This window comes from Erythrolamprus reginae, chromosome 6 (genome assembly GCF_031021105.1).
Source record: "Erythrolamprus reginae isolate rEryReg1 chromosome 6, rEryReg1.hap1, whole genome shotgun sequence".
NCBI lineage: Eukaryota > Metazoa > Chordata > Lepidosauria > Squamata > Dipsadidae > Erythrolamprus > Erythrolamprus reginae.
Window position 1 is genome coordinate 62473225 of NC_091955.1, and position 14482 is coordinate 62487706.

Consider the following 14482-nt stretch of genomic DNA (forward strand, 5'->3'; position numbering starts at 1 on the left):
TTATGCACCACTTCTGGCCACAATTTCTTCCAGCAGGCATTCATTGTCTGTGTCTTCATATCCATTAAGGCATTCTGAATGTTCTTCAGACACGATGTGATCGTGTACTGACGCCAGTAGGCCTTCAATGTTAAGTTTTCATCAGCGTCCAATGCTTCCACGAGGCTTCCAAGGGAATTGCGTGTGTACAGCACCTTAAACGTGTGGATAACGCCTTGATCTATTGGATGGATAAGTGATGTGGTGTTTGGTGGCAAGAATTTGACTTGTACCCCATCATGTTAATGCGCCAGGTCATCATGGCCTCCAGCATTGTCCATTAGGAGAAGCACTTTGAAATTAAGTCCTTTGCCAGTCAAATAATCCTTCACCTGTGGGATAAAGCACTGATGAAACCAGTCCCGTGTGAGGGCTTTTGTAATCCATGCCTTAAGATTATGCATTCAGTACACTGGCAACGCATTCTTATTTCTATTCTTTAGGGCTCTGGGATTTCAGGACTTGTAAATGAGACCTGGCTTGATCATGAAGCCGGCTGCATTTCCACACATGATCAAAGTTACCCGATCATTCTGGGCCTTAAAACCAGGGGCTTTGGCTTCGTCTTTCATTAAGAAAGTGCGCGATGGCATCCTCTTCCAGAACAGCCCTGTTTCGTCCATGTTGAACACCTGTTCTGGAAGGTAGACCCTTTCTTCATTTCTCTTTTAAAACGTGCCATGGAAATACTGCTCAGCTGCACCTGTATCTACTGAGGCAGCTTCTCCGTGCAATGACACGCTCCTCAGGCCATAGTGCCATTGAAATTTATCAAACCCTCCCTTACTTGCCGTGAATGTGGATGGGGTCGGAGAAGCAGTGGATGTTGATGGCTGGGGGTCTTCTAAGTCATCGGCACCTTCATCAACATCTTCTTTTCCTTCAGCTGCATCACCTCCTTCTTTGTTCGCCAGATGGGTGTAGAGTTCTTGTGCCTTTGTCCGTATTGTATTGGTATCCAGTGCAATGCTCTTCTTACGGCAGTCTTGTACCCACACGGACAAAGCAGCTTCCATTTTCATAAGCCGTTTATTTCTAGGCGTCACCATCCTTTTTGCTGCCTTGTTGAATGTGAACATAGCTGTTTGTCTTATCTTCTTTTCATCTTTCCGAATGTATCTCACACTTGATTTGTTTATTCCATAATGCCGCCCAACTTCCGCATATGAGCGACCCACTTTTAGCATACCTAACAGTTCAATCTTCTCTTTAATTGTCAGCATCTTCCTACTCTTTTTACTGTCGCTGCCTCCACTCTGCATGGAATGTTTAGAAGGCATCTTGGGTATGTCTTCTAATAAGTTTTAATAGTTGTAAAAGTACTAATGCACGCCGGGATAACATCGCTAATTGGCTGAGATTTCGGGCCATCAGCAATGACGGGCGAAATTTTTGCAATAACACCATCGATTGGCCGAGATTTTGGGCCATCAGTGATGACGGGCAAAATTTTTGCAATGACAACGCTGATTGGCCGAGATTTCGACCAATCAGCAATGGCAGACGAAAGTTTGGTGATGACGTATGACATCATCGGGCGGGAAGAACTGTGGTATAGAAAAAAAGCCGTGGAGTATTTTTTAATTAATATTTTTTGAAAAACCATGGTATAGGCCATTCGCGAAGTTCGAACCCGTGAAAATTGAGGGAACACTGTATAGTAAAAACTATATTAGTTTTTATCTTTGTTTTTAAAACCTTATAATTAGATGTAAAAATTATTTGCAATGTTTTTAATTGCCCAATTCAGACAATTGCAACAAAAAAAAGAATAAAATGTTTTAGTTTTGAAAAATGAAATTCTGGCAAGACAAGTATCGGGATGAAAAGGGTAGAAAATTAACTTAATTCAAATGTTTTGCATCAATGTGGACTCTTTTAATATTTTAATAAAACAGCAAGTGCATTAGGAGGTGATTAAGAACAAGATCACCTTGGCTAGAGAGGATCATTTAACCTTCCTGAGTAAGAACAGTGTTAGAAATGATGGTCTTTGGCACAGTGGGAAAAATGATTAAATACTTCTCAAATGAAATAGAAAATGCAGATTCTGCAGACAAATTAGGGCAAAACCTTATTCTTTTACCTTAGCTAGCAATATGTCTTAGCCAGCAGGTTCTGGTCAACATCAGCTAAGGGATAAAGCAAGACTTTGGCAATATATGTAACAAAAGCTTTTAATCTTTTATCAGATGATAAAATGTGTACATATTGTTGGAAGATGACAGGAAGTTGTGAGGAGAAACTCACTTAATAAGTGCATGGAATGTACTACCTGACTCTGGTTTCTTCCCCAAACCTCAAAATTTTTAACCTTAAACTGTCTACAGTCGACTTCATCCCATTTCTAAGATGTCTTTAAGAGATGTGCATAAGTGCACCATTGTGCCTACTATCCCTGTCCTACTATCCTATTGTCCAAATTTACATATACCTACTTTGCTTTTGTTTATGTTTATACCATACCTATTATCTTGTACGTTTTGACAAACAAACAAATACAATAAATAAATCCTCGCTTAACAACAGCAACAAGGATTGAAGAGATTTTATCACTATATGATTCAGTTACAAGATGCCGTGTTTTATGACCAAATCTCTTAGTAATGGAAATATCAGTTCCAATTGCTATCAAGGAGCACAAAAAATATGAAACTAAAATTAAATTTAAAGAAAACTAAACTAATGACTCAAGAATAACAACCATGACATGGGTCCAGGGTATCTGAGGAGTTTGCTTACTCTAATGGAAGGGGCCTCCTCTGGATGCCATCAGCTAAGGAATTTCATCTGGGACTGGATTCAAGCGGAAGTGTGTTTTCTCAGTCCCATTGTGTGGAACATTTGCAAGTGAGAACTGCTCCCACTCTTTTGCTCTTCTAGAAGGTTTCCAAAACTAGGTTTTGCTGGTTGGCTTGAGGCTCGTAGGGGAACGTTCACTCTTGGAGGTGCCTGATGGAATAAGAATATTTATCCCATTAGATATATTTCCTTAGGTCTATTCCAGCGCCGCCGCCTCCTCCTATTATTATTATTATTATTATTATTATTATTATTATTATTACTATTACTATTATTAATTAAATAATAAGCATTAAAATTGACAATTTTAGTTTAAGTGACAGCTAGCTCTAATTTTTAAACTTGGCTCTCAATAGTAAAAAAACCAGTAATCAAGAAGTACACCACGGGCTAGCATTTGATAGGGTAACAATGATGACCCTAGAAAAAATATTCTGATGCTTCTTACAACGATCAGAATTGTGCAGGTAATTAAGATATTCTGTGGAAGCAAAAACTGGACTTTGGAGAAGTAAGATAAAAAGAATATTGTCAGTTTTGAACTTTGTTGATAGAGAAGACAGTCAAGAAAACAAATGATCATACATTAATCAATCCAGAATTCTCACTTGAGGTCCCAATATGTTGGAAACATTATTACCGAGAGCAAGCTGCAAAAGATGACGAAAAGAGGGCAACCAGCAGCAAAGTGGATAGACTTGATTAGAGTGGCAATGTTTATTTATTTATTTATTTATTCGATTTTTATGCCGCCCTTCTCCTTAGACTAAGGGCGGCTTACAACATGTTAACAATAGCACTTTTTTTAACAGAGCTAGGCTATTGCCCCCACAATCCGGGTCCTCATTTTACCCACCTCGGAAGGATGGAAGGCTGAGTCAACCTTGAGCCGGTGATGAGATTTGAACCGCTGACCTTCAGATCTACAAGTCAGTTTCAGTGGCCTGCAGTACAGCACTCTACCTGCTGCGCCACCCCGGCTCATGTTGCACCGTTTCAAGAATTTGAAGGGTCAGGTTGGGAGCAAATAATCATAGTCCCTTTCAACTCTATTAATAAAATAAAATAAAATAAATCTAGAATTGCTAATGTTGACACAATTGTTGAAAATAATAAAGATAGAATATAAATAAATGAATAAAATAAATAAACAAATAAATAAAATACTGTAGCACCCTGCAGACAGCCATCCAGTTTCCAAGGCAACTTGATCGCTCAAAAACCGATCTTATATAAAAAAAATTATGTCGAACCAGAATTCATTCAGTTTCTTATAATTGTAACCCACTGTAAATAGCCTGAATGTAAAAAATGTATTTTGAATCTGGAGAGAAAACACTTCACTTGCAGGAATTCTTACAACACTTCTCATTCCTACAACACTTCTAAAATTTGCTAATGAGGAGTCTATGCACGAGAAAAATGTTACAATTCTGGCAGAATTTGCTAAAGTCAAGCAGAACAGAACAAGAAATAAACTCCAGCGAGTGTCTGCTAAACATTTTCATAATCCACACCTATCATTTGGACTCAAGCGATATTTTCTTTTGTTTTTTTTATAATGCATCTGTCCATTTCAGATTGGTCATAATTACACAAAAGAGCCCATGGGAAGCATCAGTAGATTTCTTCAGAACAATATTGCCACATTATTCATGGCTAAGAGGTATTCATTTTTCTTTATTTATTAAATTTCTATGCCACACATCTCCTCTACAAGGTACTCTAGGCAGCTTACAAATTAGGTTATCTATTAAAATTTTAAGAAAACATTAGGCAAGCTTTTATGAAAATTGACATAGCTCTTCTAAATTTTATTTTAAGCCTGCTTTGAAATCATTCTAAGACTCACTAGAGCAAATTGGATAGCATCTAGCAAACATTCTAATATATCTTTACTCTAACGAATAGCTGAATAATTTGTACTGACAAATATACTTGTCAGTTTTGATTGTAAATCTCAGATCTTATCAAGCTCAATTCTGCCTCTTAGTCTTTAGGATAATTAACATGTTATAAATTAATTATAAAATTAATTATCATTTCTTTTAACAATGACATTTTCCATTCAGGTGGTCTGCAAAATGTTAGAAAATGGTTGAAAAATGTTATAATTGTTTGTTTTTGACAAATTATAATTTTTTTGACTGAAGGCACAAACCTACTGTACATTATGTTAAGGATTTTCGTCTTTCCCTTCCAAAGCTTCATAAGGATAAATGGTGAACCTCTTATCAAGTGCAATAGGAACTAGGATTATTATAAAAGAAATCATGTTCATGTTAATTTGTAAAAAAACAACAAAAATTAAGCAGCCTGTAAAAAAGTTTATTTTTCCAGTTATTCACTGAGTATTTTATTTGCAGAAACATATGTCCAATTTTGCAGTAACTTTTAATATCTTGAATCAAAATGTCATTGTAAATAAAACATTCCTACAGTATTTTACCCATCACCACAGTTATTTCTGGTGATAAGATTTTCTTGCTAATTTGTCTTTTTTCCCCCTGTTTTTCGGTGTCTTCACATTAAACAGTCTTTCTGTGTCCTTCAATTTAATTCTTTCCCCTCCCCCAGCCATTCCAGTTGTTGCTTTCCTAGCTCTCTATGGAATGCTTGTGCCTTGAAGCCCTCATGGTTGCTAAGCAACATTCCTCATTTTGCCATGTGGCTAGCTGCTATGGCAACATCTCCCCACTTACTTTTTTTCAGCTGTTTGCTACCATAGTACCCCTGTCAATGCAACCATCTGTGGCAGGGAGTAGCCAAAATCTACCATGAATTAAATCTACTTTTTGTCTTGTTCTGGTGCTTTTTAATGGATTATCTGATGCCTTGCTGAATGTTTTCTTAATGTCAAATAATTTTTAAATTTATTTTTAATTTTGGTTGTTCTCCATTCCAAGTAATGTTTCTTTTTACATTAAATTTTGGAAACATTTTACAATTTCCATTTATATTGATTTGTAAATTTTTGGATGCAGATCCCATTTATTCCCATTTAATTGATTTGGGCACTGGCCCAAACATAAAACATGACTGATTTGATCAAGAACTCCAAATTCAGAAACAATACTTATTTCACTTAATCAAACTAACCAATATTCTGTCCATGATAGTACGTAAACTTTAATTATGAAGAACATTGATAATTAGCAAGAAACAAGTAATTTATTTACTTATAAGGTGATTATTTATAATCTGTAAATTAAATATATAAAACATCAGACTATAATGCTGTCTTAGCTGTGTTGATATTTATTTTTATTTTACAATTATCTTCTAATTTATTTAACTATTCATTCAAATAACAATAAAGCTCCTTTCCTCATCATATAACACATATTTTCAATTATCATTGTACATAAAGTGAGCGCTATCAAAAAACACACATGTAAAGTGCTTAGGATGGCAATTCTTAAGAGTTAAATTCAAGTAAACTCAGTGTTCATATATTTGAGTAATGTACAACCAGTGTATATGATTACGAATGTGTTATTAATGCTATATCAAAACATATAAGTATTTTAAAAATAAAACAATACATAAAATAATTATCTTTTGTGCTCTGAAAAATATACTGCAATTCAAAGCAACAGCAACCATTTTCTGTTATTATGGAGCTTTCAAAGATACAGAGACAAAAGCATTGGCAACTCCCATAAATAATCTTTCTCCATTTCTGATGCTCTATTTCTTTTGTCAAAATCATTTACAAAATTACATGTATTGCTTGCAATAATTTGGACTTGGGAATGTTTTTGTTACTTGCGAACACCCAATATTTTATTGAGGGCGAATTTAGGTGGGGTAATAATTTTTAAAAGTATGATTTAGTTCTTCTTGCCATAATAACTCCACCCATGCCAATTCAGTGAAGCGGTTGATGTGATGTGCCGGTGCCTGGAAGCTGTAAGGGTCTGGATGGGAGCCAACAGCTCAAGCTCAACCCAGACAAGACTGAGTGGCTTTGGGCATTCTCTCCAAAGGACTGTTCCATCTGTCTGTCCATTGTCCTTGGGGGGGGGGGAATATCTGACCCCCTCAGGCAAGGTCCGCAACCTGGGGGTCCTCCTGGACCCACAGCTGAGCCTCTTGGCAACTGTAAAACATAATTTGTCAAGTGTTTAGTCCTTCTGCGGCCACTTGCACATTTCTTTCATGTGCATTAGGTGTTTTTACCACCCAAATTAGTAAAATTATTAGTAATAGGTAGTAAAAACACCTAATAAGAAAGCAAAATCAGATTTTTTTAAAAAAGGCCTTGATTAAAAAAACCACCCCAAAATAATCCTTTATTGGCATGAGAAATACTCACCAGAACTTCAAGGCTCATTTAAATAACAACAGTCTGGACAATATAAACATCTTGGAGGGGCTCCCTTCTAAATTGCAGGTTTCATGACAGAGAAGCCATACTTCCTAGGGGCCACCTGGTGACATTATTTAAATGCAATCTAAGCATGCTATTATGCCAGATCTTATGGGGCAGGCAGAAATAATGGTAGATATGTAGTTCTTCAATGAACCAGGCTCTATGAAGATTTATATATCACAAGCAGCACCTTAAATTGTACTCAGAAGTAGATGGGCAACTAGTTTAGCTCATACAATGAAGATGTCATATAAGCATAGCAGAGCATACCCATAATTGTCTGTAAGGCCACATTCTGTAACAGTTTCAGTTTCCGAATAGTCTTCGGAATACAGTAGAACCTCGACATACGAGCTGCTCTATATACGAGCATTTCGAGATGCGAGCTAGGAGGGGAGAGATATTTCTGTTCTACTTACGAGCCCAAATTCGGGATATGAGCGCTCACCGCCTGTCCCTGTCAGCGGCCCAGCCACCTTCATCCCTCCGGAGCAGCCCCATCCCGGACGGAGCGGCCTGAGGGGGCCGGTGCGGCGCCGCCTTCGCCTCCTCCCGCGCCCTGCCCCTGCTCGGCAATCGGCCCAGCGGCATTGCTGGCGTTCCAGGCGGGCCGCCCGGCATGAGCACCGGTTTCGTGCCTCTCAGGCCAGGCAGACAAGAGGTGCGGCGCTTCCACGGGGAAAGGAGAAGGAGGCGGCTCAAGCCCTTCCCCGTGCGCCCCTCCGGAAGAGCCCCTCCGGAGGAGCCCCTCTGGCGGTTGTCCGGGCGGGTGAAGGTGGCTGGGCCGCTGACAGGGACAGGCGGTGAGCGCTCGGAGGGGGCACAGCCCGGAGCGAGACTTGGCCTCCGCTGTGGCTGCTGCCCGTCTGCTTCTCTCTCCCTCCTTCCCCGCGGTGCTTGGCGAACGGAGAGGCGGTCGCCTCACCTGCCGCCCCGCTCTGCTTCCCTCCCTCCGCAGCCTTTGTGTTTTTGGCTGGGGGGGAGCAGGATGACCTTCCTGACTGCATGTCATCCTGCATGCAGGATGACATGCATGGCAAAGGGGCGGGGAGGATCGGGAGGCTCAAGCCTCCTTTGGTGGTGGCGGCCGGTTTCTTATTTTTGGGCTTGCACGCATTAATCGCTTTTCCATTGATTCCTATGGGAAACAATGTTTCGTCATACGAGCTTTTCAACTTACGAGCCTCCTTCCTGCACCAATTAAATTCGTAAGTCGAGGTACTACTGTAGTCTTCATGGCAGGCAGTAGGGAAAGCAAGTACAATGCTTGGCTGCATAGCTAGAGATATAACAAGCAGGAAGAGGGAGATTGTGATCCCGCTGTATAGAGCGCTGGTGAGACCACATTTGGAATACTGTGTTCAGTTCTGGAGACCTCACCTACAAAAAGATATTGATAAAATTAAACGGGTCCAAAAACGGGCTACAAAAATGGGGGAAGGTCTTAAGCATAAAACTTAACAGGAAAGACGTCATGAACTCAATCTGTATAGTCTGGAAGACAGAAGGGAAAGGGGGGACATTATCAAAATATTTAAATATGTTAAAGGGTTAAATAAGGTTCAGGAGAGAAGTGTTTTTAATAGGAAAGTGAACACAAGAACAAGGGGCACAATCTGAGGTTAGTTGGGGGAAAGATTAGAAGTAACATGAAAAATATTATTTTACTGAAAGAGTAGTAGATGCTTGGAACAAACTTCCAGCAGACGTGGTTGGTAAATCCACAGTAACTGAATTTAAACATGCCTGGGATAAACATATATCTGACTGTAGATCTGTAGGTCAGCGGTTCAAATCTCATCACAAGCTCAAGGTTGACTCAGCCTTTCATCCTTCCGAGGTGGGTAAAATGAGGACCGAGATTGTGGGGGCAGTATGCTGGCTCTGTTAAAAAGTGCTATTGCTAACATGTTGTAAGCCACCCTGAGTCTAAGGAGAAGGGCGGCATAAAAATCAAATCAAATCAATCAATCAATCAATCAATCAATCAATCAATCAATCAATCAATAAACAAACAAACCAACATCTATCCATCCTAAGATAAAATACACGAAATAGTATAAGGGCAGATGAGATGGACCATGAGGTCTCTTTCTGCTATCAATCTTCTATGTTTTTGTTTCTATAACCCATATAGGATGTGTTGCAACAATCCTAATGTTAGTGATTAAGCCATAAGTGACAAGGAAGTCAAAATCCAGAAAATGGTGCAATCACTGCATGACATGAATCTAGCCATAGCTGCCATCTTCCCTTTAAGCATTAACTAAGAATCCAAGTGAACCTCCCATTTGAGTTCCAGTTTTGTCTAGGAATAACCACTCCCTAGATAGACAAAGAAGTAAAAATAGCAAATCCCTAGGATCCATAGTCTTGCCCATATTTTCAGAGTTAAATTTATGCTTCTTCCTTTCCACCTGGATCTTCACTGCGAAATGCTCTTGAAAGCACTGTTAGGTTGAAATATAAAATCAAGTATCATTAGTGTACTAATAATATTGCACATCATTTTATTGGATACCTTGACAAAAGTGTCATGTAGATTTTTAAACCAATTATTAGACTGTCCAGCCCTGATACACCCTGTGGATAATATTTTGCTCTCTCCTCCATAACAACACTGAATGAAACGGGCCTAATGTCTCATAAACCCTGTGATCAGCTCAGAAAGATGGCATGACCTTATCAAAATCCAAGGTGGTTGCTTCACAGATGTCACACCCCACTAGAGTTCACCCATCAGCATAATCAATACTGTTTCCATCTGATCTGAAACCAAACTGGAAAAGTTCCAGATAATTCACTTTATCCAGGACTCTGTTACTTTTTATTTTTATGTTTTTAGTTTCTGTATGTTATTCTGCAAAGGAACTGCTTTTAGTTTTCAAAAAATGCTATAAAATTTTAAATAAACAAATAACATAAAGTAAATTATGGTGAACAATAATGACTTTCAACTAGTTAAGTCTTGGTCTGATCTCAAAAAGAATAAATAGGCTCGTTTGTAAACCATTGAAATGAGAATAAAGAAACTAATACAATATTCTACTTAAATCGGAAAGTGTGTAGAAAAATAATAATTCCAACTGAATGTTTGATTTTTGCAGAGGCAACTAGATCAGGGGAGTCAAACTCATGCCTTATGGGCCAGATGCAACGTGTGATGGACACGCCCATGCCCAGTCTAGCGAAGGGGGGGGGGGAGACACAATACATTATGTGACACTGCCGTGACACTGCGACTTTGACACTCCTGAACTAGATTGTACAAAACTGATCTTGTTATCAATTTGTTATAATCTTGAGTATTTGTTCTCCCATTCCTACATAGACAATAGGTCTACCTGAAAACCAGATAATTAAGTATTTAAATTGGCATGATATCTCCCTTGGACGACTCCTCAGATTCTTCCTCTGAGGTTGGCTCAAGGGAGGATGAGCTCATTCCTGGCATGTCAGGAACTGGGTTAATTAATGACTCTGAACAGCCGGCCAAAATAGATTTACAGGGAGCTTCAGCTGGGGACAGCTTGCATGGGTGGTCAGTTAGAGAAGGAGGAGCTACCTTTTGTGCTGGATGGAGGGCATAAAGGGAAGAGACAAGAGCAATGGTTATCTGCCAGATTACTTGGGAGAAGGCCCCGCCCATCTTGATGGGCTGTACTGGAAAACAATTTATCACTACAGACAGAGAGAAGTATTGTTAGGAACAATGTGTTTGGTTTCTGGCTGTGTGTGTTTGTTCCTCATTTCTCCTGCTGGACTTTGGAGGCTCTGAACCTTTCTTGCCAAATGAGCTCTTGTGGGCGTATTTCAGTTTGGCCAGGTAGATTTAGTTTGCTTAGTAGACTTATTTGTTGGAGTGACTTTCCATTGTTTTATGGACTATTGGTCATTGCTTTGTATATTAATCTTGGAATGCTTGTGGCTGAAGTTATTTGGGACAGTACTGAGGCTGGGTGAAAGGAATTGCTGGGGAACATTAATAAACTCTCTAAATCACATTTATGTGTGTGTATGAGTGAGTGGAGCAGCACATATGAAAAGTATAGCTAGCACATTCCCATTAAAAGTAAAATAGATGCACAGTTGATTAAAATGGTATCACATTTATGTTTAACATATATGGGATAAAAAAAAGAAACATTATATTTTAAGGGAACCAAATAATGTGCGTGGACTAATAAGAATAAATATTTAATATTAATGTATGAATATTAAATACTGGTATTTACATTTCTTAGTCCACATACAATATTTACTTCCTTAGAATAAAAAGTTCCTTTTTCATGCAATATATGTTAATTATAATTTTCTATTTTTATGCATTGTCGCATGATAGTTCTTTCTTCTTTTTCAATATGCAATGCCTTCAAACAAATGTATAGCTCTAATAGGTTTTAAATTCAATATTCAACATCTTTCTTAAAATTTAAAATAATTAAGAACTTTATATTCCAAATTAGTTTGGAATATAATACAAGGAGTTTATATTCCAAATGACTTCTAAGTTCAATATACTTTAAAGAAAACCTCCGTTGATATTGATGAGATTCACATATTGTGCAGAATAAGTTATTCAACATTGCCCAAAGTCAGTGAATGAACTGAACAAATTAGAGTGCCTTGGTTCACACATTTTGCTAAGTCACAAACTATATTATTGTTTAATCAGGATTAAAATAGATACAGATTCAATCCCATAATGAAATTGCCTGAATGAACATTTAAAAGAACAATTTAAAAAATAATTACAAAACCCATGTAATGACTCTCAGTAATTCTCATGGCCAGATCTAGATGGTATCGCATTCGGTCAATGGCCCCAGGCCTGCCGGAAAAGCCTTTACAGCTTTGCAAAAGCCAGTAGGGTGGAGAGGGTACGGATCTCTGGGGGCAGCTGATTTCAGAGAGCGAGACCACCACAGAGAAGGCCCTTTTCTGTGACACTACCAGTTGGCATTGTTTGGTTGAAGGGACCCTGAGAAAGCCAGCCCTATGGGCCCTTATAAGTCGCTGGGAGCTATGAGCTGGGGTGGCGCAGCAGGTAGAGTGCTGTACTGCAGGCCACTGAAGCTGACTTGTAGATCTGAAGGTCAGCGGTTCAAATCTCATCACCGGCTCAAGGTTGACTCAGCCTTCCATCCTTCCGAGGTGGGTAAAATGAGGACCCGGATTGTGGGGGCAATAGCCTAGCTCTGTTAAAAAAAAGTGCTATTGCTAACACGTTGTAAGCCGCCCTGAGTCAAAGGAGAAGGGCGGCATAAAAATCGAATAACTAACTAACTAACTAACTAACTAACTAACTAACTAACTAACTAACTAAATAAATAAATAAATAAATAAATAAATAAATACAGTAAGAAGCGGTCCCGAAGATAGTCTGGTCCTAAGCCATGTAGGGTTTTATAGGTGATAACCAACACCTTGAATTGCATCTGGAGACTGATTGTGAGCTAGTGCAGCTTGCGGAGAGTTGGTGTGATGTGGGTGTATCTAGATGCATAATAACTCATGCAGCTGCATTCTGGACTAGTTGAAGTCTCTGAACATTTTTCAGGAGTAGCCTCATATAGAGTGCATTGCAGTAGTTGAGCCGTGAGGACACAAGTGACCGTGTGAAGAGCTGCTTGGTCCAGGTAGGGTCGCAATTGGTGCATCAGGCGAACCTGTGCAAAGGTCCCCCGAGCTACAAATGAGAAATGTTGATCAAACCTCAGCTGAGAATCTAGGACTTCCAAATTGTGAACCCTCTGAGGGAGGTAATTCCACCCCCACCCCCCGAACTGAGAACAGACAGTTGGTATGGTCCTTCGGGGGCAGTACCCACAGCCACTCTGTCTTGTCGGGGTTAAGTTTGAGCCTGTTAACTCTCATCCAGATCCTCACAGCATCTGTGCACCAGCACATCACATCCACTACTTCACTGAACTGACGTGGGGTGGAGATGTATAGCTGGGTATCATCGTATTGTTGGTACCTCACCCTGTGTCGATGGATAGCATCTCATCTGAACTACCATTTAAAGGAACAAACAGTGAAGTCAAAAACAAAACAAAACAGTGCCATTCATCTCCTCTTCCTTATTTTCTTCCAATATGCATAAGAGGCTGAATGCTTAATGAGAATACAAGTAGGCATCACTACCCACTCAACATTCCCCTTAGTACTGTATTGTAGTGCACAATATGCAATTATCTCACCTCCTCTTTCATCTTTGGTTCATGAGTTATGTATTAATATGTATTAACCTCAAGGAGTCCAACCTTCACACCAACCAGTGACAAAAATAGAGCTGGTAAATGAAAATGGTCTTCTAATTTTCTCCAAGAAGCAACACCATTTTATTTATTTGCATTTCTGGCTGACTAACTCTAACGCCCCCCCCCCCCCCAACCACTTATTCTGCCATTACACTGAAATAGGTAGAATGGTCAAGATGAAACAGCAGCTTAGCAACAAAAGATCCTTCTCCAAATGAAGAAAATGTGTCTAGCATAACAGAAACACGTAGGCTTTAATCTGAAATTATGCCAGTATGTTTGTCCACTGATAAGAAAAGCCAACATAAGCACACTATTCCTTACCATCTAATACAAAAACATGGGATAATTATTTATTTATTAGATTTGTATGCCGCCCCTCTCCAAAGACTCGGTGCGGCTAACAACAATAAAGAAGACAATGTAAGCAAATCTAATATTAAAAATAATCTAAAAAACCCCAATTTAAGAAACCAATCATACAAACAAGCATACCATGTATAAATTCTATAAGCCTAGGGGGAAGGGAAAAAATTTCAATTCCCCCCTGCCTGACGACAGAGGTGGGTTTTAGGGAGCTTACGAAAGGCAAGGAGGGTGGGGGCAACTCTGATATTAATTTAGCACAGTATCTATATTCTATACATTTCCAACATATCTAACAAATTCACAATAAAAACACACAGTAAAAGAGAAAACTATTTGATATAAAACTTCCAAATGCCATTCCCAGCCTATCAGATTAAAAATAGACATTTAGCATCCTTCACTTTTTAATAGACCACAGGAAAGCAAATTAATTCAATATCATCTAATTTAGGCCCCAAGTTCCTGATGGAACAAAACAGCTTTCACTGCCATCATAAAAGTTATCATACCAATTACCAGGGTCGTATAGACCTTTTGAGGCATAGCTATGTTCCATCATATTTATTCTTCAATTTTCATCAGTTTAGTGTGTCCTGTTTATAGTTGTTGCCAGTGAAGGGTTGCCGGCTCCTGC

At 39.0% G+C, this 14482-nt stretch overlaps 1 long non-coding RNA gene across 2 annotated transcripts in view; it reads right to left on the reverse strand.

The window, feature by feature from the left end:
- The window catches only part of LOC139169588 (uncharacterized), a 34586-nt gene that overhangs the window by 11900 nt on the left and 8204 nt on the right, over nt 1–14482 (reverse strand). The window contains exons 2-3 of one of the 2 annotated variants that reach the window (XR_011559494.1): nt 9594–9666; nt 2782–2991 (exon numbers count right to left, since the gene is read on the reverse strand). This is a non-coding gene — a long non-coding RNA (uncharacterized lncRNA). Of the gene's footprint in view, nt 1–2270; nt 2992–9593; nt 9667–14482 lie in introns of those variants that run through there. The other variant, XR_011559493.1, reaches the window with a different exon arrangement.